Here is a 5,123-nt window from a genome sequence, read left to right as displayed (position 1 = left end):
GTAACAGAGAAGCGACGTTTCCTGCACGTCAGGCGCTATCAGTTTCGATTTCGTCCTTGAAATTCAAGGATGAATATCACGAATTACGTGTAACTTTCGCGATTAAAAAAAATGTGTATGCCATAAATTGGCACGCGATACAACTTTCTAATATAAACAACTACCTCCAGGTCAGGAATTAAAAGTTAATTAATGAGTTTTTGTTAATTAATCTCTTCATTGCCATTTTAGTTCCAGCAAACTATTTCCTTCTTGACATAGAGTGTGTGCGCGAAAACATCTTGAGCGTGACTATCATACAATTTTGATAAGAAATATGCGTTCTCTAAAAAAACATCCTTCTAATTGTACGGAGGTCATGCAGCGGAAACAGTTGCCGCTGGCTAAGGGAGTAACAGACCCTCAAAGTAAAGCAAAATTAATGAGTATCCCTGGTTTCGTTCATTGCCATGACACTTCATGGAATCTGGTGTGTGAGCGCTGCCCTTGTCAGATTAAAAGGTGATCGATCTGTCTGTCATCATGTGTTTATTTTTGTGCACTTGACTATTTCAGGTTGCTTCAAGACTGCACATTGAAGCTCTACAGCTGCATTTGACCAGGAAGCCTCCTTGGAAACTTCGTGTCTCGAGGTAGTCAAGACGTGTCCAAGAATTCGGAATAGCCACGCTTAAGGTCTGGCCGTGAGTGGTCTCGAATCAGTGCAACCTCCTGTCCTTTTCGCCAGAATGCTACCTGACCCTGACATGGTCTGGGAACACGACACTGCCAAGCTCATGCACGCAAGCTGTGTCACCTATTGGGGTCCTGTATCTCAGATCACTACATGAGAATCCTGTACTACATGAGAACTACACATGTTGCATGTTTTGCGCTGTATGCCACATAAAATATGTAATGGATGTCGCAAAGAAGTGCTTGATGGCTGGCCATTGATTCCTATTCATAAAAACTGACTGCTGGCTATGCTAATGTTTATGCCAGGTCTAGTATATTGCCGCATTTGACAGTAATGAACGATGTTAGCGAAACTATTGCTTTTCATATCTCACTCATTCTGACAGTAATGTGTCTCGCTGTATTTCTGGACGGTGTTTCTGTATTTCAGTTCTGTACAGAACTCTCCATACCACCGCTAAATATATATATTTATATATATCATACCTTATATATATAAGGTACTTGACACACGACGTACGTTTTAGCATTAGCATAGTGCTAAAACGTACGTCGTGTGTCAAATGCCTTCCTACAGTATCAGGACCTTCGTGATCTTTCTGTAGCTCTTATATTTAAGGGTCATTCCATGCCAAGTGTCCCAGACGTGGCGCTCGCACATCGCAGCTTTTGCTGATAAAATTTGTGCCTTTTTCTTGTGCCACATGGAGTATTGTGGCAAAACATTCTTGCTCGAAAAAATTTTTGACGTTCCTGGCACCCCCTCGAATTTCGCTTCTATTTATTAAACTGTACCTAATAGAAAAATGTGTATAAAATCTACTTTTGTGTGCTGAGCTTCTAAACTGCGCTTGCGCTATCGCAGAGGTTCTGTTTAGTTGTCCCATTCATTATTTCCGAATTTTTGTGTTTCACTACCAGCTACGTAGCTTCAAAAACTACAAAAATCTTCAAAGTTCGTGAATTTTTCTTGAGCTATCTGGAACTCACCCTAACCAATATTAATAATAGCCTGATTTCCAGGAAAGTGTATATTAGTACAGAAATGTTTAGGGGTAAAATAGACTTCAGATCTTTCCGAAAAAAAAATTGTGAAATTAGAGAAAATGTACGATTTGTTGCATGTTTGACCATAATTTTCATACTGATGCGGTCAAAGTAAAAATCCTCGTCATGTGGTGTTTGATAATAGACTTCATCGTTAAGTAATGAAAAAAGTCTTATCAAATCATTTTTTTCTTTTAAGGAAGAAAATAATTTTTGAATTTGGCCCTCCGAACGCGCAGTGCATTTCATTTTGTTGCCACTTCGCCGCAAAGCACGTGGTAGCCCTTGCAGCTGACACTCGTCACAGGCAACGGCCAGATGCGAGATGTATGTCAGTGGCTCGTGAGTGGTCGAAAGTCTTGTCACGTTGATGTCAGGGCGACGAGTAATGAATTCGCGTTACAATGTGAGCTTGCTTGGCGGGCCCAATGGGAAGTATGGACGCCCGAGAGCAGCCTATGGCGTCGTTGGCACATTGTGCTAGAGGCCGTCTGTACAACATGTATACCCTGAGAAAGAAGTGTGTACAGTGTGCATTATTTCTTTCAGTATGTGTATGCTAGTTGTGCAGACGTCCCTCTAGGACATTGTGCCAACGACTCCACATGCTGCTCTCGGGCGTCCATATTTCCCATTGGGCCCGCCTAGCAAATGCTCATTGTAACGCAAATTCATTACTCGTCGCCCTGACAGCGCGACAAGACTTTCGACCACTCACGAGCCGCTGACATACATCTCGCATCTGGCCGCTGCCTGTGACGAGTGTCAGCTGTAAGGGCGACCACGTGCTTTGCGGCGAAGTGGCAGCAAAATGAAATGCACTGCGCGATCGGAGGGCCAAATTCAAAAATTATTTTCTTCCTTAAAACAAAAAAAAATGATTTGATTAGACTTTCTTCATTACTTAACGATGAAGTCTTCTATCAAACGCCACATGACGAGGATTTTTACTTTGAGCGCATCAGTATGAAAAATACGGTCAAACATGTGACAAATCGTACATTTTCTCAAATATCACAATTTTTTCGGAAAGATTTGAAGTCTATTTTACCCCTAAACATTTCTGTACTAAAATACACTTCCCTGGAAATCAGGCTATGATTAATATTGGTTAGGGTGAGTTGCAAATAGCTCAAGAAAAATTCACGAACATTGAAGATTTTTGTAGTTTTTGAAGCTACGTAGCTGGTAGTGAAACACAAAAAAAATCGGAAATAATGAACGGGACAACTAAACAGACCCTCTGTGATAGCGCAAGCGCGGTTTCGTAGCTCAACACACAAAAATAGATTTTATACACATTTTTCTATTAGGTACAGTTCAATAAATAGAAGCGAATTTCGAGGGGGTGCCATGATTATCAAAATTTTTTTCGACCAAAAGTGTTTTGCCACAATACTCCATGTGGCACAGGAAAAAGGCACAAATTTTATCAGCAAAATCTGTGATGTGCGAGCGCCACGTCTGGGACACTTGGCATGGAATGACACACACGCACACACACACACACACACAGTGGTACGTATATATATAGACAACAAAAAGCAACGCACGCAGGTGCATTGTACAGGAAGGCTTCATGTAAAACCACAAATAAGTATGCATGATAAGCAATCAAACAACCTGATACCGGATTTTTTTCTTCTTTAAGAGATCAAGCGGTCATTCCTGACTACCACTATCGTCTAGTCACCCTGTGGGCCTTGCTTAGAAAGTCTAGTTCTTTTTGGATAGGTCAATTGAAGGTGCACTAATGCACATGTCTCCCAAACTTGCAATCTTCGCCGCTTCAATTATCTCACGTGTTGTTTGTGCCTGGCTCCTTCCTGTCGCAGTGCACTGCGAATACATGGGATCACACCCACACTTCCTGCAGTGGACAGCCAAATGTCCCACACCTCCAGTTCGCACGTTATTTGCGTGCTCACGCAGCCTGTCATTGGCACACCGTCCCGTCTGCCCTATGTATTTCTTGCTACAGGACAGCAGTAACTCATAAACGATGTTGTTCTCACATTTAACAAAGCTTTCTTTGTGCTTTTTTGGCACCTGGGTTTTTCAGAACCACTGTAGGAGGCCTTGCACAGATTATAAAGCTTGTTTGGTGCTGAAAGGACGACGCTTACGTTGGCGTTGTTTCCTATCTTTTTCAGCCTATGTGAGACATCGTGAAGGTACGGTATGACGGCGCATTTCTGCTTGACAGGCTCCGTTTCTGGTGAAGCCTGCTCCTCACCCTCGCGAGCATGTTTGACAGTCTTGAGAAGACCCTCCGCCACAGATGTGACGACATACTGAGGAAACCCCGCCTTTTTCAGGCAGTCAGCTTGCGCCTGGAAACTACACGAACACTTGTGAGGACATGAGCGGCGAAGCGCATTCATTAGGGTTAATTTTGCAATACCCCTTTTAACTGGCTTGGAGTGGCCCAAAAAAAACGGCAGAAGCGGCTTATTGGCCCTAGGCTCGTACGACCAGCAGACCTGGTCTCGCTTGAAGAACATTCATATGTCAAGAAAACGCAAGGCATTTCATGCGTGACTGCGAGCGGTTGCAGGAAACGCGTGAACAGATCAAGTACGTTTGAAGAATCATTGCCAAATTCGCCTGGACTTGATTCTAGAAAGACAACGTAGTCGTCTACATATCTAAACACCTTCTTTACATTTGTGCCTGTTAGCTCTGTTTCTAGTTTCTAGTAACAGGCACAAATGTAAAGAAGGTGTTTAGATATGTAGACGACTACGTTGTCTTTCTAGAATCAAGCCCAGGCGAATTTGGCAATGATTCTTCAAACGTACTTGATCTGTTCACGCGTTTCCTGCAACCGCTCGCAGTCACGCATGAAATGCCTTGCGTTTTCTTGACATATGAATGTTCTTCAAGCGAGACCAGGTCTGCTGGTCGTACGAGCCTAGGGCCAATAAGCCGCTTCTGCCGTTTTTTTTGGGCCACTCCAAGCCAGTTAAAAGGGGTATTGCAAAATTAACCCTAATGAATGCGCTTCGCCGCTCATGTCCTCACAAGTGTTCGTGTAGTTTCCAGGCGCAAGCTGACTGCCTGAAAAAGGCGGGGTTTCCTCAGTATGTCGTCACATCTGTGGCGGAGGGTCTTCTCAAGACTGTCAAACATGCTCGCGAGGGTGAGGAGCAGGCTTCACCAGAAACGGAGCCTGTCAAGCAGAAATGCGCCGTCATACCGTACCTTCACGATGTCTCACATAGGCTGAAAAAGATAGGAAACAACGCCAACGTAAGCGTCGTCCTTTCAGCACCAAACAAGCTTTATAATCTGTGCAAGGCCTCCTACAGTGGTTCTGAAAAACCCAGGTGCCAAAAAAGCACAAAGAAAGCTTTGTTAAATGTGAGAACAACATCGTTTATGAGTTACTGCTGTCC

Source organism: Rhipicephalus sanguineus, chromosome 4, assembly GCF_013339695.2.
Source record: "Rhipicephalus sanguineus isolate Rsan-2018 chromosome 4, BIME_Rsan_1.4, whole genome shotgun sequence".
In the NCBI taxonomy this organism is placed as follows: Eukaryota; Metazoa; Arthropoda; class Arachnida; order Ixodida; family Ixodidae; genus Rhipicephalus; species Rhipicephalus sanguineus.
The sequence above is the reverse complement of the archived record's forward strand: the minus strand, read 5'-3'. Positions refer to the sequence as shown.